The sequence below is a fragment of the Alexandromys fortis genome, unplaced genomic scaffold (genome assembly GCF_014885135.2).
Source record: "Alexandromys fortis isolate MF-2015 unplaced genomic scaffold, M_Fortis_MF-2015_v1.1 scaffold_17, whole genome shotgun sequence".
Taxonomy (NCBI): domain Eukaryota; kingdom Metazoa; phylum Chordata; class Mammalia; order Rodentia; family Cricetidae; genus Alexandromys; species Alexandromys fortis.
Window position 1 is genome coordinate 1,682,042 of NW_026067896.1, and position 24,960 is coordinate 1,707,001.

At 45.1% G+C, this 24,960-nt stretch overlaps 1 long non-coding RNA gene across 1 annotated transcript; it reads right to left on the reverse strand.

The window, feature by feature from the left end:
- Window positions 1-792: 792 nt before the first annotated feature.
- LOC126513990 (uncharacterized) lies at window positions 793-9,283 on the reverse strand. The gene is made up of 3 exons (XR_007595477.1): window positions 9,076-9,283; window positions 3,723-3,978; window positions 793-959 (listed from the first exon to the last, which is right to left on the reverse strand). It is a non-coding gene; the product is annotated as an uncharacterized lncRNA (long non-coding RNA).
- Between the last annotated feature and the right edge of the window lie 15,677 nt (window positions 9,284-24,960).

Genomic DNA, 24,960 nt, shown 5'->3' on the forward strand with positions numbered 1-24,960 from the left:
TTGTTTCAGGGGACCCCAGTTCAACCCCCAGCACACCACCATCCTTATCTAGGAGATAGGATCCCTCTTCAGACATGCAAGCGGTGCACAGACACACATGCAGGCAAAACATGCATTGTCTTAGCTAGGGTTCCTTCCTATTTCTGTAGTGAAGCACAATGACAATCGCCACTTGGGAGGAAAGGGCTGATTCTGCTTACACTTCCACATCACAGGAAGTCAGGACAGGACTCAAGCAGGACCGTAGCCTGGAGGCAGAAACTGCTGCGGAGAGTCCAGAGGAGTGCTTCTTACTGGTAGCTTCCCATGGCTTGCTCAGCCTACTTTCTTATAGAACCCAGAACTGCCAGTCCAGGGATGACACCCCCCAAAATATACTGGGTTCTCCCCCATCAATCACTAATTAAGAAAATGCCTACAGGCTGGCCTACAACCTGATACATTTTCTTTATTGAAGTTCCCTCTTCCCAAGTGATTCTATCTTGTGTCAAGCTGACATAAAACTGTCAAGCACACACATAGACATAAAAACAAAATACCTCAGTCTAGAGGTCAAAGCTTATACACAGCAGCCAGGCAGAGCTAGACTTCCTTGTAGTCTTCTTCACAGAAGATACCCAGGTGTACTGGGAACTCGGGAGGGAGATGGGAAGGGAATCTTCTCTCACGTTGGAGTTCCCAACCTGCCCCATCTGTTAAGTCTTACAGGAGCCAGGCCAAAAGGTATAAAATCTTGTGACTTTTTACAAGAGAGACTAGAAGTTTGGATTTTTTTTAATATGTAATTGTCCTTTTATTTATTTTTTTATTGTGAGCATCCATTTAAAGTTTTAAGACCAAATAAAACACAGAAGCTTTGGCCTCTAAGTTTGTCCTTGTGAGTTAGACCTTTACAAATAAAGGCCGTTTCATTCCGCTTGGAGGTGAAGAGACATAATCTCGGCTTCAGAACACAGTGCCTGGAAAAGATATGGGAGAACTCTGTTCATTCCTTGCCGATGAGCCTTGAACTTAAACTACAGCTGCTTTTGTTATCAAGTTGTCCTGGTGCAGGGAATAGCTTTGTAAAACCAGCCCGCTAAACACGCAGTGGCCAGGCTCGGCGAACGGAGGCCGCCGTCATAGAAAACCAGCCCGCTAAGCCATGTGCCAGGCTCGGTGAACACAGGCTGCCGCCATTGTCTTGACAGCTCTGACTTTTCTCCTTAGGTTGCTTCTACAGATGCCATCAAACTGAGGAACGAAAGGGTCAGGGAGAGGATACAGGGCAGAGAGGCGTGGGGGAATATGGTAGAAGACACTTAAAGCTTATTACATACTTGTATGGAATTGGCCTTATATAAATCCACATAATTTTTAAAACTTGAGAAAGAGCACTTCCTTTTTGGATGGCCACAGTATCTAATGTTCATTGGCCAGGCTTCTAGGGTCTGTTCAAAGGGGAAGGACCTTAGTCTCTGCATTCCCTTTGAACATATATATATCTGCCTACAGCCGTAGACGCTTCGGTGGTGTTACCAGAGGCAAGTACTTTAGGTGTTGAATCCGGTCTCCCCATTCAATTGACCCGATGTCCATTAAATGTCCAGTTGTGACAGAACAAGAGAGTGCAGAGGTCCCTCCATCTTGGACGCTTGCTAAGGCGATTTTATGTTGAACTAGAGTTTGATCTCCTTGATGGGAAGCTCTGTGGGAAATTACCCGTCTTTTCCAGGAACCCGAGGTCAAGATGCCCCAGCTAACTTATCTTCTATGAAGCTGCCTGCTTGTGCAAACCTCCCACGCCACTGTTGAGTGAGATACTAAGATGTGGGTTTTAAAGGATTTTGTGTTAAAATCCCCTTACTCTAAATGCTCAATGTCACACTTGGGTCAGGGATTGTGATGCCTCCAGAAGTTGCTTTATTTTATAGGATTGTTTTGGCTATCCTGTTTTTTTTGNTTTTTTTTTTGCTTTTCCATAGGAAGCTGATATTGTTCTTTCAATGCTTGTGAAAAATTTTGCTGGGATTTTGATGGGCATTGCATTGAATCTGTAGATTGCTTTTGGTAAGATTCCCATTTTTACTGTTAATTCTACTTACCCAAGAGCCTGGGAGATCTTTGGTGACTTCTTCAATTTCTTTCTTGAAAGATTTAAAGTTCTTGTCAGACAGGTCTTCCACTTGTTTGCTTAGAGTTACTCCAAGATATTTTATGTTATTTTGTGGCTATTGTGAAAGGCAATGTTTCTCTATTTCTTTCTCAGCCCATTTATCATTGGTATAAAGGTGGGCTACTGATTTTTTTCGAATAATCTTGTATCCTCCTAAATTACTGAAGGTGTTTATGAGTTGTAGAAGTTCCTTGGTAGAATTTTTGGGGTCGCCTATGTAAACTATCATATCATCAGCAAACAGTGAGAATTTGACTTCTTCTTTTCCAATTTGTATCCCTTTGATCTCCTTTTGTTGTCTTATTGCTCTAGCTAGGACCTCAAGAACTATATTGAATAGATATGGAGAGAGTGGACAACCTTGTCTTGTTCCTGATTTCAGTGGGATCACTTTAAGTTTCTCTCCATTTAGTTTGATGTTGGCTGTTGGCTTGCTGGATATTGTCTTTATTATATTTAGATATGTTCCTTGTATCCTGCTCTCTTTATCATGAAGGGATATTGTATTTTTGAAGGCTTTATCTACATTTAATGAGAGGATGATTGGGGGATTTTTCCAGTTTGTTTAGATGGTGGATTACATTGACAGATTTTCATATGTTGACCATCCCTGCATCTCTGGGACGAAGCCGACTTGATCATGGTGGATGATTATTTTGATGTGTTCTTGGATTCAATTTGCCAGTATTTTATTGGGTATTTTTGTATCAATGTTCATGAGTGAGATTGGTCTGTAATTCTTTCTTAGTAATGTCTTTGTGTGGTTTGGGTATCAGGGTAATTGTAGCCTTATAGAAAGAGTTTGGCAATGTTCCTTCTGTTCCTATTGTGTGGAAAAATTTGAGAAGTATTGGTATTAGTTCTTTGAAAATCTTGTAGAACTCTGAGCTGAGACCATTTGGTTGGGAGACTTTTGATGACTGTTTCTATTTCTTTAGCAGTTATAGGTCTATTTAATTTACTTATCTGGTCTTGATTTAATTTTGGTAAGTGATATTTATCCAGAAAATTGTCCATTTCCTTTAAGTTTTCCAATTTGTCAAGTACAGGATTTTGAAATATGATCTAATAATTCTCTGGATTTCCTCCATGTCTGTTGTTCTGTCCCCTTTTCATTTCTTTTTTTTTTTTTTTTTTTTTTTTTGGTTTTGGTTTTGGTTTTAGTTTTTTCGAGACAGAGTTTCTCTGTAGCTTTGGTGCCCATCCCAGAACTAGCTCTTGTAGACCAGGCTGGCCTCAAACTCCCAGAGATCCGCCTGCCTCTGCCTCCCGAGTGCTGGGATTAAAGGCGTGCGCCACCACCACCCGGCCCCCCTTTTCATTTCTGATTTTGTTAATTTGGATATTCTCTCTCTGCCTTTTTGTTAGTTTGGATAAAGGTTTGCCTATTTTGTTGATATTCTCAAAGAACCAACTCTTTGTCTCATTGATTCTTTGTGTTGTTTTCTTTGTATTTTGTTGATTTCAGCTCTCAATTTTATTATTTCCTGCACAGAGGGGAATCCCACATCATTTGTTGGTGTCGTTTTTTTGTTTTTTTTTTTGGTGGTGCTGAGTGTGTTCTTACCTTGTCTACCATCTTTTCCTCTGATTGGTGTAGTTAGAGCTGTGTCTCTGGTGATCAATCTTCCAGGTGCCAGCAGATCCAAGACTCAGATGTTTGCTCTTCATGGTGCAGTCAGGGCCACGGTTCCTGTCACCCCAGAGGTCACTTGGTGTTTATGGAGGTCGCTCAGCACTCCTGAAGTTTGCTCTGCTCCCCAGAAGCACAACGTGGTAAGATCTAGTGGTCCACTCAGCTTCCTTGAGCCTTTAAGTCCTGCCTAGGGTAAGGGAAAGGCATTTAATTCCTCTAAGAAACAAAAGCGGGACCATGACCCAGGATCTCTTTGATGCTTTAAAATATGTCAAAGACTAAGAAGATTCTAGAAACTCATCTCATTGTCATCATTTTCTTCCAAAAGAGAGATTAGTTCCTTAAGGACTCTAAAGCCGTATAATCTTTAAGAAGACAATGCCCTTCAAGCCCAGACTTTGAAGTCTACAGAGGAGTGAGAAATCACTATCTCCAGCTGCTGCAGGCTGGTAAGCCAGAGAGTGGACAGGACTGCGGATGGCAAGCTAATGGCACAGGCAGAGAAACGGGCTTTGTGTTGGGAAGAGTGACAGGGGCTCTTCCATCTCCCTGGAACTCCACTAACTTTTTCCCCTGGGCTGGGAGGTCAGGAGGTGTCCTTTCCTCTCTGCAGGGCTCAACAAAGTGCATTCCTTAGTCACCTCTAGACTGTGAACAGGTTTCCACATCAGATTCTTCACGAATGACCAACAGCACCCCTGTCGGGGACTCTGCAGGCCCGAAGAGGAAAATGTGTTTTCTTTGGAAAGCAAGCAATATGCTCTTACATTTGCATTTCAAAATTGAGAAATGTCCTTGAGCAACCTGCCAACTCCTTGCGGAAAAGATAAAGGCGCTTTTTATTCTGCTCAGAACAAAATGATCCTGGCTGTTCTAACGGAATGCCAACCTTGTACCGTTATCTAAGAATTTGTCACACATTTTGTAAATCCTTCTAGCTGGAATGACTCTGATTAGATAGGTAACTGTGATTTCGAATTATGGCATTTACCCAGGAAGGAGTTTGAAGCATGTGCTCTTGTATATGCTAAGTAGAAATCTGAAGGAACCCACTCTCTTAAGGTTCATATAGGCTGTGAACAGCCATGCGATCTGTAGTAAAGTACAGAGGGTACCCCAATTTCAAAACAAGTCCGGTTCTGTCGGCTGTGGCTCTGGCGCATACAAGTGGGCTGACCGCCTCATTATCCTGCCTCTGCTCAAGCTCAGGAGACCGCACTGTCCAATGTTCAAACCCCAGAAGTTAAGACGTGACAACAACCCCTTTCTCTGTCTCCTTTCAGGTTTCCGTAACGTTTTAAATATATTTCATGCCTAAAATGTCTTTTGACCCTATTCACTCCCCACCACTGCTCCTAATGCCTTCCAGTCAACACCCTACTCCTAATTTGTGCCCCCCCTTTAAAAATAACCCACGGAGTCCACTTTGTGCTGCCCATACACCAGTGAGTGTGGAACCATCTACAGGAGCCAACCTGCCGGGGGCGCCACCCTCAAGAAAACTCACCTCCCTTCTCCAACAGCCATCAGCTGTTCATAGTTCCTCCGTTAGCCATGAAGCTCACTTTTTAAAATTTAATAGTGAGGTTATGTTAATAAACAACCATTCCAGATTTTTGAAAGAAAAGAAAACACACTGGAATCATTACCAGTCATATTTTTTTAAACGTTTTCCATGTTCAAAACCGACAATGGAAGCAAATATGGGGTTTGAGGAAACTCAAGAGAGCTGTTTCGTTCTCTAATTTTACAGGTGGGGAAAGCGGGCCGCAGACTATGGTTAACCCACATACTCAACGTGGTACTTCAGGGACTTCCTCTCCAAAGATGGGCATTATGTCTGGCCCCCTAACGTCAGCTGTGCTAACTGTCACAGGGTCTGTTGAATCTGTAAAATATGAACTTAAGGGTCAGTTTTGGAGTGCTGTTTCTATATATTAGCTAGGCATAACAAAATGTGTTTCATGTCGACATTTTCATACATGTACTAATATATTTCATCATAGCCACACCCCTCACTCATTACATTTCTGAATATGGCCTCGAACTCCTGAGATTGTTGCTTCCATCTCCTCAGTCCTGGGATGATAAGCATGCCCTTATTATTATTAATGAGTCCTGTACTTCCTTGTTGCGCACACAAAAGCATAAAGACACTAACTAGAGCTGCCAGAGCACAGCATTCCAGCAGGGTTTGGCGCTAACCACCAGTCTACCGTGTTCCACGTCAAAACTACCTGGGGTAGTAACAGCCAGGGTTCTAAGATAGCACTACCCTAGGCTTTATGCCATATGTACACAGATAAACAGACATAATTTCTGACATATTTTACGGCGTGGATGGGCATTCTAAAATAAAAGGGTCCCATCAAAAGCCAACGTATCTAAGTTTAAACACTAGAGCGGTGGGTTGTATTTTCTTAGAACAGAAATTAAAAACTTAAACTCTCCTTCCTTTGACACTTGATAATGTGTATATTTCCTTTTATGTTTTGTTGTTTACTTTGTGTCTATTCTCACTGGGAAATCACTAATTAGCTGAACCAAGCCCAGATCTGCTGCCTTACCATACACAAGTGCTCTGATGCAGGTCATGGGTCAAGTTGAAAGATAAGCAACGGTGGCTGCAAGCAAGACTCTACCAGTGCCCAGTAATGCTGAAGCCAAGGTTTCCCTCTCTTGTGAAGAAAAAAACAGTGTCTGGGAAAGCAGATGTTTAATATACATGACATCATAGGTTCAATTCCCCAATGCTTTTGCCTGCTCACACACAAGTACACTCACATATACACACAGATACATACATACACACACACTTACATACACAGATACACACATACACACACACATTGGCATCATTCTCAACATTTGCACTGTTTTGCTTTTTCTGTTTAAGTTTTTATCTGTCAGAAATTCAAAGTGTGTACTTATAACTCCCTCAGACTGGAAGTCATTCAAATGGTCCTCCTTAGGAGAAAGGGTTAAACAAGGTTTTACACAGTAACAAAGACCATGGAATACCACTCAGCTGCCACTACTTATACAGAAAACAGCACAGGTGGGCCTGGAAGGAATTGTGTCGAGAGGGGAAAATCAAAAACCTTGTCAAATATTTACATATTATATGATTCTATTTGTAAAAGTCTGAAAAGTGACAAGATGGCAGTATGGAAGAGTAGATCAGGAGTTCTGGAAGTTGCATGTGACGGGAGGGGCAGACACGATGACACAGAAGGACAAGAGTTCAGCGTCCTAACTGGTTCCGAGAATCCACACGTTCTCAGACGGCACAGAACCTTACCCCTGAAAGCCCTCAGACATCTGACTCTGCTCGTGAATTACACCCTCATCAGTCTCCTGAACTGGTGTATACTACCTGCAACAAAGGAAGAATTTACCTTCAGCGGAAATCACCTGAGGCTTCTGGGAAATCTCTCTACTTTTGCAACTGCTGATAAATGTATGATGACTTTAAAATAAAATTCTTTAAAAATAAATAGTAGCTGGGTGGTAGGATGCACATCTTTAATTCCAAAGCTTGAGAGGCAGAGGAAGGTAGATCTCTGTGAGTTCCAGGACAGCCAGGGCTGTTACACAGAGAAACCCTGTCTCAAAAACAAAGAAAGAAAGAAAAAGTACACACAATTTTTAGTGAAACAATTGATTCAGCACACACTCCTGCCTTTGCTTTTTGTTTGTTTGTTTGTTTGTTTGTTTGTTTGTTTTTTCAAGACAGGGTTTCTCTGTGGCTTTGGAGCCTGTCCTGGAACTAGCTCTGTAGACCAGGCTGGTCTCAAACTCACAGAGATCCACCTGCCTCTGCCTCCCGAGTGCTGGGATTAAAGGCGTGCGCCACCATCGCCCGGCTCTGCCTTTGCTTTTTTCTGAAGACCCTCTTAAAGGATCAAAGGAATAAAAAAGGTGTGGATTTAAAAGAGCGCGTTCATACCAGTATGTGATCACAGAAGCCAAGTAACTAGAGGGGATGGAGGGGTGGAGCGGGTGGGGGATCGGAGGGTGGAGCTCAATGACAGGACATTGATTTTTACATTGGAGAAAGAGAAGGAAATGAATACAAGATACTGTTTATAGCTGTTCTCTGGTTCAGAGCCAGGAACAGTCTGCAGAGATGACTCCCTCTGCACAAGGGCACCAAGAAGCTCAGATCCACTTGGACAAACCACCACAAGGCCACACAGCTGGAGAAGGAATGACCCAAGCTGCCACTGGCCCTTTGCCTTTGAGGCAGGTGTTTGGCGGTCTGACTAGGTGCCAGGCGTTTGGAGAATCATGGGAAACTTTTAAGAGGGCAGAGCTGAGGAAGAATTAGAGGGGTGGTTGACGATGGCCTCAGAGGAGCACTTGAGGGCTGAGTGGCGGCACAAAACCTTGTAGAAACCTCAGCGTCTCAGGGTTCCAGGTTTGCTCTGTGAACTGACAGGAGAATTAACTAGATTTCTAGGGTCCCGGTGAGGCTGCCGACCTCTAGTCAAACCAGCACTCCTCACACTTTGTAGAGCAACAGAGTCTTCCCGCCAAAGAAGATCAGAAGAATAAACCATCCAAATTGAGCAAAGAACAGAGAGAGCAGATCTACAGTCCTACAAACTAGGCCCCTATATCTCCCTATCTCTCTGGCTCAGTCAGGTGTCCTGCAAAAAAAAAAAAAAAAAGGAAGGAACGAAGGAAGGAAGAAAAGGAAAACTTGCAAATTGCCTAGACTGAGAAGCTAGGCACAAACCCCAATATTTGTCTGTGATGTGTATTGACTAGAAAGTTTTCCATCTCTGATGGGTGAAATCCGAAAGTGCAAACTTTGAGTTAGGAAAGCAGTGGTGGTTTTCTGTTGGGTCCTGCTAGGCAATCCCCCGTCTCTGTTATTTAGCCGGTTCAACCTTTGATACCGGCAGACTTAAACATATTAACTAATTCAGAGTTTACTTTCCAAAGACAAAAGGCAAGAGTGTGGTGGGATCTTCTGAGCTTCCATCCGAAGTTCCCAAGAGCAGAACCGAGCCCTCCGTGTCCCATCACACACTCAGGGAGGCCTGCCCACTATAACTTGAAACAGAAACCCTGAAGCTCTTTCCAATAATTTACATCAAGACAAGCCAACACAAAGGCAACTGTCTCTCCCAGTTTCAGACAGGAATTGCCTGGGAACCAGTCCTTTCAGACCTAATTATAAAGCCAGGTTTGAGTTACAGAACAAGACACTGTGAAAGTCAGTGTTCAACAAGCAGAACAAACAAACATGCAAAGATAAAACACAGTGGGCTCTTACCCGAGAGCCATTGCCAGCAGCAGGAGAAATGGCTTGCCTTCAGCCAAGTCTGGGGTGCCCTGGAAAGTTTCGTATCTCTCCTGTGAGACAGTTCCCAGAACCCCAAACTCCTCCACTCCTTGGCAAGGTATTCCTATAATAAGTAAACTACATTTCCCAGAATTCTCTTTGCCCAACCTTGGGGCTATACTTTAGAGGCTATACTTTAGAGCAGGTTTTTGTTGTTTTGGTTTGGTTATAAGTAAAGATGTTTGACTGTGACAACCTTTTGACGTGCAGAATTGATGCAACTCATTTCAAATCTCATCTTATCACTAGCGCCCTTGGGCTTGTTTTCAAAGATAAAGACTTGGAGCAGACTGTTCCTGGACGGTAATGAGGGATCTGATTGTTTGCCCTTGCTTGTTACACATCGCCCTTCAACTAGATGAGTGGACATTGACCGTTAGCATGTGTCAGAATCACCTGAGCTGCCCACTGAAGCACAGCCTGGGACCCACACCCACAGTCTCTGATTCCATAGGCATGGGGATGGTCCAAGAAGGTTCATTGCTTGCACATCCCTAAGGATGCCCATGCTACTGGTCCCTCGATCACACTTTAAGAACTTCTGAGATGCTGGGAGCATAGTTCAGTGGCAGAGCACTTGCTTACTTAGCCTGTGGGAGGCCATGAACTTAAACTCCAGTGTTCCCCACCTGTGGGACTGGCGAGATGGCTCACTGGCCAAGAGGACCGCTGCTCTTGTAGTGGACTGAAGCCCAGTTCCCAGCATCCACAGCAGGTAGCTCAACCTCCTGCACCTCCAGTTCCAGGGAATCCTCCAGCATTGTACACACGTGTATGCGCACACATACTCATCACACAGATGTGATTGCTCTTCTCAAATCCTCAGCCCAGGAGTTCTCCCCTCCCCATGCTTTTGGTAGTGTGAGCCAGCCAGTCTAATAGTCACATCAGGCTTTAGTGACAGTGCCCAGTGACAAATTAGTATCATATATCTAATTCTCTGTCTACCTCCTCCATACAAGAGATATATCTAACTCTCTGTCTACCTCGTCCATGCAACAGCAAGGAAGATAGACTCGTAGGAAACACCCCCAAACCCTGTGCCCCAGCCTGCCAGTTATAAGGCCATCAGGCATCAAAACTGAGCTTGGCATATGAATAACTTTCACTATACCCTGGGGGCCATGTAAACCACACTTTCCACTGGATTTTCGAATTCACAGCCCGTCTCCTTCACTCTTCATAACACAACTCAGCAATCGGAGGCCCTTGAGGAATAAGAAAAAGAAAACAACCAGAAAACAAATTTGGTTGTCTTTTCATTCCAGGGCCATGAAACTCTTTTGACCATGGTTCACAACTATCCTGAAAACATATGCCCAGATAAGCCACTATTTTGGTAGCGATACATCTTCTAAATACCACTAAGCCTGACGTCGCGCTTGTCCTTGAATTGAAGAACGATTCCACTTTATTGCCTTAGCCTTGAGTGTAGTTGTCAGTGCTAATAACTGACAGACTCCTTCGAAACAGAGGGTGTGTCCTGATTCACCAGCCCCTTTCATTCCAAGGGGTCTGTTGAAAGCTCAGAGTTTCAGGCTTGTACTTTGTTATACAAGCGCGAATCCAACTTTCCGATTGTTTTTATAGATACTCTTGGCAATGCTAACAGTAAAAATCTACACTTAACTGGATTTTGGGACTGTAGTGAAAACTACCACTCCACGGGAATCCCAGCAGAACACATGGGAGACTCACCTCTAAGCTTGGAGTCTTGGATTAGTGCCCAACTCCCAAGTGCTTTGCCTAGTGTTTTCATGTTAACTGTTTATTATTTGTGGTGCTGAGGATTGAAACCAGGGCCTGGTATAATAGGGGCTGAGAATGCAAGTTAGGAACTCCAGTGGGGCAGCAATCACAGCCATAGGAGGGGTCTTTTGCAGCTCAGCGCTGCAGGGGGCAACTGTTGCATTGGCTGGAGTGCTGGCAGCCCCAGCAGAAGCAGAGACATATTTCCTTAAAGAACTTCCCCGGAAGAAGCTTTTAAAAAGCGGTGAAGGCAGACTAGGTGTACTTTTTTTTGAAAGTTCACTGCTTTGTCATTTGTGTTTCAAATGCTCTTTATGTGCAGGGTCAACCTCCTTCGTTGCAGCATCATTTATAAGACCCTTAACCCTTAACTGATTGATCATTAAAACATTCAGGATGGTTCATATCGAAATGCACGGGCTACAACACTTTTAATATATACACAGCAGGACTTAGTGTACCTGAAGTTTTGTTGTTGTTGTTGTTTAATTTTAGGATAGGCAAACTTTTTTGGGTTTCAGACAAAGTTCTACTATGATGCCCAGGCTGGCTTTGAATTTCCAGACTTCAATTCTCCTGCCTCAGCCTCCCTACTAGCTAGAACTACAGCTACCTCCATCCTCAACTTTACTTTTACACTTTTTGTGTGTATGAGCTGTGTGTATGTGAGTGTTTGTGTGTGTTACACAGCGCTTAGATATAAATAGCAATAAAAGGCTAATTCAGCTCAGTTTGTCATGCTCTTAAGAGACTTCCGACTGTCAGCTCCTCGCACTATAACAAAGAGGTGGAAAATGGGACCCGAGGGAACAGAATTTGCATGAAGGTAAAAATTTTCCTATTGCAAGTGGCTGAGGATTGAACTCAAGTCATGGAGGTGAAAATAGGCAATAATCCAGATAATTCTAGGAAAGAGTCTGTGATCCTTTGCTAGACTCTGAAGCTATCCAGACCACAGGCTTCTGGTCCCCGCATGAACAAGCAAGCACAAATGCATGCCAGCAGCATGCTGGGTAAACACTGGGGTAGGTGGTGGCTAGGGCAGCGTGAGTTTTAGGTGTTTGAACCTCACATCCCAAAAATGTCTATGCTACAGACCTGGATCACAAAGTGATAATTTCCCCATTAGGGAGAATCTCCATTCGGGCCAGAGCAGGCTTCCTTCCCGCCTCATTCCTGCTCTGCCCCCATTCAGCCAAACGTATAGTCCTCCTACGGAGGTCATCACTGTCTCTATCTTCACTCTGACAGTCCGACAGTTCAGGTCACAGCAGACTGCTGCTGGCATGACTGAAGTTGATTCCTGACTTGTCTCAAGGGTACCAGCTTTTCCTTTACATCTCAAAAGCACCAAATCCAGTCTTTCTAAAATACGAATCTGACCATGACAATCCACCAGTTTAAAATTACTAGCCAGAGATGGGTGCAGTGGTGTGCACCTGCAATCCCAGCGCTTGACGCAGAGGTGGGAAGATGACTTTAACACAGGAACTCTGAGACTGGCCTGGGAAACCAGCTGGAGATGATATCGCCCTCAGGATGAGCGTTTACTAGGTCCTCATGGTCTGGTTGCTGTTGACCACTCCAGGCCTGTCTCCATTGGCGCGCTCTCTTTCCTCAGCCTTGTGTCAGCTTTTCATTCCCGTGACACAGATTCAATGAATTCCTTTAGAGGGAGAAAAGGCTTACTCACAATGTTTACCCACAGTTCTGTCGACTTTGGGCCATGACTATCCAGCCTGAACCTGGGCCTGGGCCCACTGTTATGGAGTGTGAAGTGGAATGTGCGTTATTTGATGACTTGAAGATCTCCAAACACAACCTACCTCTTGAAGGTTCTACTGCTTTCCTGCATCACCAAGCTGAGTACCCCCACCCTGATGCGTGACCTGGAGTATTGCAACCCATTGTTCTGACTCCAGAGCCTGTTCTTGCTTGATTTCTCCTGCTGCAGGAAACACCACAACCAAAAGCAGCTCAAAGAAGAAAGGGTTTACCATCCACCACTGAGGGGAGAAAGGCAGGAGCCTGGAAGCAAGAGTTGAAGCAGGCAGGGATCACCAAGGAACACTGCTCCCTGGCTCTCTCCCAAGCTCACCTTCAACCACCTTTCCAACCCAGGCGCACTTGCCTAAGGATGGTGCCACCCACGGAGGGTAAGGCATCCACATCAATCATCAATCAAGAAAATACTCCACAGAGACACCCACAGGCCGATCTGATGGAGCCAGTTCCTCAGCTGAGTGTCTCTCCTCCCAAGTATGTAAAGTGACAATGGAGATCAGTCATCACACAAGATCTTTGTACACACGGCCCCATCTTAGGACCTCCCCGCTACACTTTTCCAACACCCCAAAGACTATAAGCTGCTCCTACTCAGCACTTTCTTCTTACACAAACTTCATCTACGTATTTCACAAACGCCAGAAAGGTACTTGTTTTCAACTGTATTTCTAAATCATCATAACACGATGTCTGGCACACACAATAGTCACTTGATAAATATTTGTTAAATAGATGAGCAAACGAATTCCAGGAAATATCTTCTATTATCCTACTAGTGTTGGACAATCATAATCATGCTTGTGCTTTTTCTTACTACGACACCCTGAGGATATGTGTGAGAACATTAAAGATACAAAGGCAGAATTGTCTCAGGGTTACTTAAAGGAAGTGACTAGTCAATAAACAAAGAATGGGGAGGGAGGAAAAACATACTACGGACAAAGGAGAGGAGGGGCTGGCCAATTCAAAGAAAATAGCAAGTACATTTCATTCCTGAGACAGACACGTGAAATCAGGTCCATGGTGTGGTTAGATCAGGGAGCTGCTATTTCTTGGGCCAGTGTCTGCATCCTAGGCTGGCCCAGGTACAGTGTTCTGACACCAGGACCAGGCCATAAGCTATAAAGAAAAGGCAGTGGATTGGAAAGACTCCATTCAGACCAATTGGAACCTGTCTAGACACTCAAGCCTATGACTAATTTTACTTATCACAGGCTTTCATAGACGTATTAAGATTTCTCCAACCCATACTTCATGCGTTCAGCTCTTCCCTGGTAGGAAATATGTTTCTCTTTTATCTATGATCACTACAGAGAAAAGATAATACGTAAAATTGTCTTGTTTGTTTCTTCTGCTACTGACCTCACTCAATCCCGCAGCAATGTTTCTGGGCAAGGCAACGATTCCTTCTTTCAACCCTGTAATTAGAGCATTCTCCAAGGCTCAGCCATGAACTCCTGGTGTTTTCCTTCTGGATTCTTTCTTTGACAAACCAGTTCTATATCACGGCTCTCACTTTTAGATTTACATTCCATACCAAAGATGCTTAAGGGACACCCACTCTGACTTGGTAGGATTCCAGGCCCACAGCTTTCATCGTCTCAAGGACATTTTCTTTAGGATATTACACCGAAAGCCTCAGCTCAACAAATCCAATTAGCTCATAATATTGCCTCCACTAAACACATTTTTGAGAGCCTGGACAGATGGCTCAGCAATTAATTAAGAGTGAGTACTGCTTGTCCTGGGAACCTGAGTTTGATTTCTAGCACCCAGGTCCAGTGGCTGACAGCTACCAATATATGCTTTTAACTTCTGAGTGGGCCCTGATTGTAGGATAATTTAAGTGTCTACATATAGTGCAATGGGATGAAAACGTACGATAGAAATAGAAACAGTGCTGTGGGAATCCAGGAGTTGCTCCCCCAAGGTTGATTCTTAACAAAGGAATCTTGAAGATTCCTGTTCATCTGCTTTCCATGACAGACCCCGCCCCAAAGCATCCACGTGTACAGCATGAACAATGCTTCTCAAATGTTACTTGCATATAAGTTGTCTTGTTAAAATAGACTTACTTGGTGGGCTTGAGGTTATCCAAAAGATTTAACAGTTTTAAAAAGGTCCCAGGTGAAGAAAAAAAAAAAAAAAGGTCCCAGGTGATACTTAGGTTGGTCCTCAAACCACACAGTAATAAATATGCATCATGGACCCATTTTTCCATTGTTTCTTTTTTACTCAACTTCAATATTGTTCATGTGTCCAATCCTCCCTCCTCAGATACAGAGAGGAAATGAGCCCAGCCCAAACTCCAGGGACAGAGAGGACTTGAGCTCAGAGTCAGCTCGTACAAGGTGCTCTTCACACTACTGAAAACGGAAATGGGAATTAAAGCTGTGCCTTCTGGGGGGGGGGGTGACGGTTTCTTCTTTCCTGGTGTCTTTGACAAGGAGGCATGTGCCTTGCCCGCTGTATGTAGTTGTCCTAGCGCATAAGGAGCCTCCGTCTCGGGAAGAAGCCGGCGCCAAGGGCACCCAGCAAACCACGATGCCATGACCGATGATGTCACCAGCATGCTAGTTGTGCTGAGCCTGGGTTCTAGGCTATCTTTGATCTCCCAGGTGGGTGAGGTGAAACATGCTGCTTGTTTATACAAAGGGAGGGTTACATAGGGCTATGAGGTGAAAGCTGGAGAGTATCTGTGTCCCAGGCACCATACTAAGTAAACAAGATGGCTGACTAGCAGGGCTTGACACAGCCAATAGACAGACACTTTGCATTTTTCTGTGTTCCATCTTTGAAAGCCGTAGCTATCCCCATCTCCTGGAGACTGCTCATGGAAACTTTTGCTTTACCGGTGGGAACGATGGCAGAGAGGGTAAAGGTATTTGCTCTCATGATGAAGAAGCTGAGTTCAGTCCCTGGGGGCAGGGGCTGCATGGTAAAAGGAAGAACCAACTCCCACAGGTTGCCCTCCTACCACCGCGCACACACAAACACTAAATAGATAGAATTAGATAGATAGATAGATAGATAGATAGATAGATAGATATAGATATAGATAGATAGATAACATGTGAAATTTTTTAATTTTAAAAAAAGGTTCTTTCATTTTAGCTATTCCAGATTCTATCCTGGACCTGCCCCCAAATGACCTCCCTCTTTGGTGGAGGATTCTGCCCTCTACAGTTTTTTCTTATATCCATTCTGGGGTGGGGACCTCTGCCCTAGGGACACTGCTCACTCATGAGTGCACAGAGAGCTTTCCTCTTACCTGTGATGAGTCAGACCATGCCTTATGCTCCGGCGTAAGCCCTGTTGATGGTTTCATTTTGCCCTCTAGAGATGACTCTCTCTGGAGCAGGATGAGCTGGTGACACAAAAAGCTGTTGCCACTAAAAGTGGCCAGCAGCCAGGGCTGGAGACACCGGGGACAGCCAGCAGCCAGAGAGTAGCTGGGAGGGGAGCAGCTGGTGCGGGCCGCTAGCTGCAGCTACTAAGAGGTCGGGGAAGTTGCAGCAAGCTGCTGGCTGCAGCTGGTGTGAGAAGTGGGAGTTGCTGCTAACACTGGGAGCTTGGAGCTGCTGACATCCGGGTCGAGCGAAGGAACCCTCAGTTAGCCTGTGGAAAGCAAGACACCTGAGCTGCTCTCTCGGGTGCACAACAAGCTAACGATGAGGCCATTTGTCTTTGAGCTGCAGTTTCCCTCTTAGAACACCCAAGCCATGACCAATACCAGCCTAGTAGTGAACTGGAACTGTAGATTCTAACAGGGTGTTTCCTCTGTGTGAAACACCAACTCTGTCAGAGGCTGTCACCCCCCCTCCTCCCCAGCCTTCATATGTGTGTGTCTTCAGTTTGAACACCAGTCTCTGCCATGATCATCTTTGGGCAAGACACCAGGGTCAGTTTCTACCAGGAAACACTTAGAAACTTGCTGCTTGGGCAAAGAATGGTTTGGGCTCGCTGCCTTGTTGTTACGGATCTAATGTTAAGTGCTCAGCTACTGCTCCAATGCCAGGCATGCTTGTCTTCTGCCATCTCCTACCACGGTGGTCAATGCTTCACCCTCTGAACTGTAACGCAGTCCTCACCCCTCAGCAAGGAAACTTCTCTTTCCACCAGGAGAGCGCTTCAACCACAACCTATCAAAATGTGGAGTTGAGGAGTACAGTCCCCCAGCTAGAGCTGCAGAACAACTCCAGCACCTAAGGTTCAGGAACATAGAGGAAGTGGAGGCAGAAAGAGGGTAAGAGCAAGGGGACGGAGGAACCCGCTGTGTCTTCCAGTATTGTCAGAAGCTACACACACGCCTGCCCAAGCACGACACCAGTAGACACATCAAAGTAGATGGGATTCTTTCTTCAAATGCTGCGGGACAATGGTCTGGGACCCTGTAAAGTTTTGTCAGTTGTGCTGGTTTAATAAAATGCTGATTGGCCAATAGCCAGACAGGAAGCAGAGGCAGGCCATGAGAACTGGAGAATTCTGGGAAGAGAAAAGACTCAGTCTGCAGTCATCACCCAGACAGAGAGGAAGCAAGAAGAGAATGTCTCATTCTCGCTGATAAAAGGTACCAAGCTGCGTGGCTAACACAGACAGGAATTATGAGCTAATTTAAGATGTAAGGGTTAATTGATAAAATGCCTGAGCTAATAATCCAACCAGTTTACAATTAATGTAGACCTCTGTGTGTTTCTTTGGGAGTAAACGGCTGCATGATCGGGTGGGACAGAAATGTCTGTCAACATTCAAACCTACACAAAGAACTACAGACTGAGGAGGGCTGAGAGTGGGGGAAAGAGTCTTCCCAGGGAAGAGCACACCAGTTGTAACCGAATACTGAATGGTCAGCCCTGAAAACACACATAAAAGTAATATTATATGGACTGAACAGGTTAAATGTATGAATAGATATGTATATAGTTATACATATGTACATGTAACAGCTATTAATGAAAAAAGAGGCCATGAGCTGAAAAAGATCAAGGAGAGGTATGTGGGTGGGTTTAAAGGGAGGAAGGGAAAAGGGGAAATGATATAATAATATTATAATCTCAAAAAAAACTTTTTAAAAAATTAAGAGTGGTTTGGAGCATCATCTTCAGAAAGAGTGGTTTGGCCTCCAAGTGTGGCATGAAGCTACTGCTCCAAAAATGTTCTAGATCCCTCCTGAGAAGTTTTATAGGCTCTAATAACTTCAACCAACACGAAAGGCAGTAAGAAATAAGAATGAAATGTTACATTCCCTGATTAGCAAAACCTCACCTTTCCTGCATGGTAGAAAACTGTGAAGGAATCGGGGCCTAGAGAAGAGGTGAACTTCACAATGCATAAGGGCACCATCTTTAAAGACTTTCTGGGACCCAGAGGCCTTAAGCACAAGGCAACATTCCTTTAGCATTAATTCATTTTCCAAAAGAAGGTAAAAGACCAGTGTTTTATATCAGTTTGACATATAGCTAATATGTCATATAACACTAGCAGGCTCCACCTAGTGCTGGCTTCTCCACAGCTGGGGACAAGAATCTACAACCTGCCGGCCTGTCCTAGAAACACACCACACACACACATCCTATGAATATCCATACTTTACAGCTCAACGTTTTCAGATATGTATGCATTGCCCACAGTTGTTTTGTGCTTCTACTGCTGCTTTCCCATGTAAATATAAAATTTTCTAATTTTATACTCCACTTTTTTCCTCTTGACACTGTAACATTTTGAACATAATCAATAATATGAATAGTGTCCTTCCCATGGTTTCTAGTTATAAACAGATGAGCCGTCCTAGAATACTTTTTTTCTTGACAACAGTGATGAAAAGTTTCGACCCTGTGTGAGAGAGACTATTTTATCTCCATGTCCCCTTAGGAAAGTTTCTTAAGCCTTTCAACCTCTGTTTATTTATCTGTGCAATGGAGTCGATGATTCCTACGTCAGAGGATTGCTTGGGGATCAAGTGAGATCACACGCATGATGCCTCTATGATTGTATTGCTTTTATTAATAGCTATCCTTAGCTACAAACTTTTCTCTGTTCGTCCAAACAATGCTGTTCTATATTTCCAGTTAATCAGTGGCTTTAAATAAAGGAGAATTTAAAAAGTGAGAGGAGATAATGAGAAGGCAGAGAATTTGAGAGCAGAAAGGCCCTACCTCTGTGTTGGCTCTGCCTGCCTTGGCTCTGGGGTAGCTCTGCCTGCCTTAGCTCTGGGATAGCCCTGCCTTGGCTCTGGGGTAGCCCTGCCTTGGCTCTGGGGTAGCTCTGCCTGCCTTAGCTCTGGGGTAGCTCTGCCTTGGCTCTGGTTCTGCTCTGCAGAAGCAGTAGGGGTCCCCAAGCTGAAATTCCATTCCCAGGTAGCTCACAGGGCAGAGCTGGTCCCTGCTGGGGTGTGTGGGCTGTGTCCACCTGCTCCCACAAACAGTTTCATTCCACACGGACTCCCTCAGGATGACAGAAGCCCCTGGGGGAGGGGCGTGGAAGCAGCTGGGAGAGCAGGGCAGCTTTCCTTGTTCCCCAGCCCCTCTCAGTTGTCTGCACTCCTCAGCCTTTCAAAGAAGGACTGATCCCTACGCAGAAATGTGAAACTGGTGTACGTCAAATAAATCACCAACAGGCACTCTGGGAAAGAATGGGCAGGAAAGAGGACAAAGGGCCAGCCTAGCCTGTCTTAAGGACCGACATCACACCGGCTCTTTCCTTCCTTACTCCATTGTCCTGAAACTCCCAAGATGCCTTCTCCTGCCCCTCGAAGACTCCCTGGGCACTTCACATAGCCACGCACTTGTGGGTCTTGGAAATCTACAGATGCTTTTCTAGGACACCACCTTCTCCTGGGTGCAACTCCTGATTCTCTGCAGGTCCCAGCTCCACCTCCTTGACCCCCACTTCTCCCCCGCTCCAAACAGCAGCGTTAGAGCATGGCTCGAAGGCGTGCCCTCAACTTGAACTCTCCTTCTCTCCTGATGGCCTAATCTCTTCCGGTGATTTGGAATGCTCTCTGTGCCTACAGTGTGATCTTCAGCTCAGACTCCTTTCTGAGACTCACACTGAATCAGCCAATGCCATAGACAGAAAAGGTCTACATGGCCATTTCTGAAATCTGTAATTCAACATATCCAAAACTTGGGGTATTGACCCTCTCTTTCAACCCTGTTTCTTCACTGAGCTTCCTTAGTAACCCTCAGCTGCACTGGGAGAGTTAGATGACAACCACCCTGACTCTTTGCCCACATCTCTATGCAGCTTCTAACCAACCCCTCTTGGCTCCTCCTCGGTGCAGTTGCTCACAGCTTCCCGCTGTCGTGCATGTGCCAACATCACATCCAACCCTTCTCTCTTGCGCCCTCTGCACAGAAACCAGGGAGCATTTCAAATACAACTCCTGGCCCCATGTTTCAATTTTACACAAAAACACTTCCATAGATGCCCGCTGAAAGTAACAGCTAATGTTTTGGGCAGCATGCAATAAATGCGACATATATAATCTCAATCAAACCTCACAACTTTACAATTATCAACTTATTTTACAAGTAAGAAAGCTGCAGCTTGAGGAGATAAAGTGATTTTTTTTCAGAATTATAACAAATATAGTTATAATTTGAGTCAATTTGAGGCTAGAGAGATGGCTTAGCAGTTAGGGATGCCTGCTATCCTTGAAGAAGTTTGGTTTCCATAACTGAGCTCCGGGGGGTCAGAATCTGATGGCCTCATCTGACCTCTGTGGGCACCAACTCTCATGTGGGCAAACACATGCAGACACACGCACACACACACATACACACACACATGCACACATGCACACACACACGTAAAAGTAAATCTTTTTAAAGCATTTGTTAAAGAATTTGAGTGAAGGCTTTTTCAGTCACTGCTGCCCACATTTTCCTGCAGAGGGGATGCCTGCCGCTCTCCTCCGCCTCCGTCCCCAGGACCATTTCCCTCAGCATCTCTGCTCTTCTGTGCTAGCTAGCCTTGTCTCACAGGGCTCCACCACTCCTTCTGGCCCTGGTGTGTGGTAGTGTGTGCCTCTGTTGGTTTGGTCTTGGCCCCTGTCTGTAACACGTCTCCCCTCCTTCATCTTTCAGCACTCAGCTCCAATGTCGCTCTCTTACCAAGAGAACTTTTCCTCGCTTCTGACTTAAATTATTTTACAGTGTCGCTCTTTCTCCCTGTGTTCTGCACTTTCCTTCCTAGCACTTTTCCAAATGTATTATTTCGTGTTTAGCTCTCCCAGAAACCTAAGCTCTGTGAGAGCACAGACCATGATTGTTTCATTCAATCCTGTTGAAGGAGCGGCAGGGCTGCGTCCCCGGCACCCGGCCGCCCGCATGGCTAGCTTATGCCCAGAAATAATTACACGGAAACTGTATTCTTTCAAACACTGCCTGGCCCGGCTTGTTCCAGCTTCTTATTGGCTAGCTCTTACATATTGTTCTAACCCATTTCTAATATTCTGTGCAGCCCACGTCTGTCTGGAGCGGGAGAATCATGGCGACTCCTTCACTAAGCTTCTTTCTCCCAGAATTCTCTTCTGTCTACTCCGCCTACCTAATTTTCTGTCCTATGAGGGCCGAGGCAGTTTCTTTATTATAATTAACCAATGTCCTTCCTCCATCACAATCCAGTATCCTCTGAGCCTAGCATAGCAGTGGATGCTTAATTAACACGAGTTAAGTAGGGCTGGGCTGCAGCTCAGCGCTTAGCATGTGCTTAGCACGTGTGACATTTGAGGTTCAATCCCCAGGACCAAAACCCAAGGGAACAAAAGTCCACTTGTTAAATAAACAAATGTATTTATTTATTTATTTGCCTTTATGGAAAAAGGATTTTTTGCACATTGTTAAGAAAACAACTACATTCTCCAGTAGAAAAAATAGGGAACCGATACCAGTTAACAACTCACAACATTGAAATACATAGTAGACTGTTCTTTTTTTTTTTTTTTCTTTTAAACCAGGCTGGCCTCGAACTCACAGAGATTCACCTGCCTCTGCCTCCTGAGTGCTGGGATCAAAGGCGTGCTCCACCAATGCCCAGCTCTAGAATGTTCTACTATATTAAGTAATCAAGTAAACTGAAAAAGAAAATCGGGGGGGGGGGGAGGCTGTGCACATCAGATGCCTTTGTCAATATCTTCTCCATTTTATTTTTGAAGCAGGAACTTCAATTGCCTTGGAGCCAAACAGATCTGGCTGGAATGGCTGACTGCCATTCCCAGGGCCCTGCAAGTCCCAGCCTCCTCAGTGTTGGGACTATAGGAACACACAGCTCGTGGGTGTGGAGACCCAAACTCGGTACTTAGCGCTTCAAGACAAGCAGTCTAACCCACTGAGCCATCTCTAACCCAGAGGAATTTCTTACATTCTGAAAAGCAAACAAGAACTTTCTATTTTAAAAAAGTATTGAATTAAGCTTCTTTTTATATCCGCGTGTTGAAAGTACTTAACAAATTACATCAAGATCAGAAAAGTGTGCCCAGTAGGCTTCTCTTTTCCTTCTTACTTCTTAAACATTACTTAGCCAGAAACAGAGAAAAAAAGTGAGGCTCCCTGTGCGGGAGGAGAGAAGCTGTTTTTTGTTTTCAGGAAGTTAATCCAGTGTGTAAAGTTTGAGGCAAGCCCAGCCTCTTAGCTGGAGTTGCATAATCTTCAAAGAGTCGTCCCTGGAGAGCCCTAACCAGAGCTGTTGACTGTGGGAGCCCCTTGGCCTTCTTCCAGCCTTCCGTGGGACAAGGTGTCCACCCGCTCCTGAGTGCTGCCGAGAAGATGGCAGGCAAGAACAGACATTTCCACACAGGCATTCGGGTTCAAACCCCACATTTGCTCCCTCACCCAGGCATTAAACGAACCCCCTTTTCCACACCTCCGTGTGATCAAACACAAGGGAAAGCATCCTCCACACCAGGCCAGAATGAATTCGCTGCTTGGGAACAAAGAATCCATGACTAGAAACAGTTCCGAAGCTACGAGGGGCTGGGGCGCCAGGGTCCTCTCTCCACACAGACCTTGGGCTTTTGCATTCTAATCATAGCCAGAAGCCCAGGGTTGGGGGTAAGGAAGGCTCCATTGGAAAAGCACCTACGGCCCCGGGTTTGATTCCCCAGCACACCAACACCCATACACCGGAACCAAACCGGAATCATCAGACTGGAACTGCCTTGAAATCCCGCTTCTTCAATTTCTAACAAACCACACGTCTTTGTGATGATTCAATAAATTAAGGTTAAGATCATTTCAGTGCTTGATTGCTCCATAAAGCCAACTAAAAACATGAAGAGAATTATCTGGCTGGAGAGATCTCTCATCAGGTAGGGCTTCTGCCCTGATGACCTGGGCTCCATCACCGGGGCTCCAATGGTACAAGAAGAGAGCCGACTTCCGCAAGTTGTATGCTGACCTCTGATCGTGCACCATGGCATACATGGGCAAACACACATACACACACACACACAGAGAGAGAGAGAGAGAGAGAGAGAGAGAGAGAGAGAGAGAGAGAGAAAACATAGTTGAAATTCAAAGAAAGACCTGTGGGCTTGGCTGTGTATAAGCACACTCACACACGCGTGCGCACACTCACACACACGTGCGCACACACGTTACTCACATAGGACCTTCAAATCATCTCACTTGTTTGTTGTTCGCACAGGCCCAGATTGCTCAACTTGAGGTTTCATGTTGCGCCTATTGACGTGTTAATTATGTCGGATTGTGTTTCATCCTTTCAAACTGTCCTCATGGCTCTTTAAGCAGAATGGATTTCTAACGGTGGGTCCTCCACAGGCTTGTGGAGCCAGCACTGTCTGCTTGGAGGCCTTGGCAGGGAAACGTGCTGAGCGGCTGAGTAGGTGCCTCAAAGGCAGATAAGACACCACACAATGGCCAGGCGGTGACAGAGAGAAACACTCCTGAAAACCCAGTAGCGTCTCATTTATGAGTTATGTGTAGCCAAATTCCTGACTTTAGACCACAGGCTTAATATATGCATGACAACTCTGTCTGAGCTTGAACTTCTCAGAAATGGAGGCATGCCCACCTCCAAGGCCAGGGTGATGCATGCATGAACGGGAGACCGTGTAAAGTGATTGCCTTAGTACCTTGCATGCTTGAAAGCTGTTTGGATGTTAACTATTTTACCAGCCTAGGAAATTTTGTGAAATGTAAAAAAAAAAAAAAAAAAAAAAAAAAAAGATTATTAAGATTAATACTGATTATGTGTGTGTAGTTTTAAAATCTAAGTCTTAAAATTATCCTTGGGTGGGGCATATCCATCACTCTGTCCCTCACACCAGACACCCACTGAGAGGGAACACCCACCTGCCAACATTGATCCAGCTCCTCCACAGAGCGGCTACCCACACCCTTACCATGCCCACACGGCCATCCCTCACCTTGTCTGTCCTCCTACCTTCGGACAGCCTTTTCAGAGCCTTGGAAAGTAAGAGACTGCTCTCCTGTTTCAGAGACTCTGAGCAGCATGGTCAGTCCATATTCCTACCAGCAGCTGTGTGAGGCTTCCTCAGTGTTTAAAATGCTGTGACATCAATAAGCCTGCCAAAGCTCAAATGCGGAGGTTTCTTCAAAGCACAGCGAGTAGGGTTACCAAGTTAGCTAAGGGTGTGTTCCACCATGTGCGGCAACCTGTGGTCCATGCCCGGGACCCACATGGGGAAAGGAGAAAACTGACTCCCTCCTGCAAGCTGTCCTCTGACCTCCACATGTGTGCCGTCACACACACACACACACACACACACACACACACACACATACACACACGGGGGTGGGGAATAAATAAGTAAATAAAATATTAAAATTTTAATGAATAATTAAACGGAATATAAAAACTTCAGCTGCCAACTTTGTCTTAAACATGCAGTGAAAGATACAAGCACATAAAAAGGAAAAAAAGAGGCAAGTTCTGTGTCTGGAGTCAGTCTCCACCCCAGATGAACCTGATTTTTCTCCCTATCTCCTCTGATTATCATTCTGAATTATTATATAGCCAATAAGTACTGAGAGCACCACTGTAACCTCTGGGAACCTCGTATTGAACAACTGGACTAACGACTCTGCCTGCTGTATTAAGGGTTAGTACAAGGTAAGAAATGAGCGTGGCAACTGTAATTTAAAACACACAGACACGTGCGCTCATACACACATGATCTAGGACCTGAGTGACGGGCAAGAGCCCACCGGGAGCAGACCTGTGGGAGAGCCCACCGGGAGCAGACCTGCGGGGGGGGGGGGGGGGGGGGGGGGGGGGGGGGGGGGGGGGGGGGGGGGG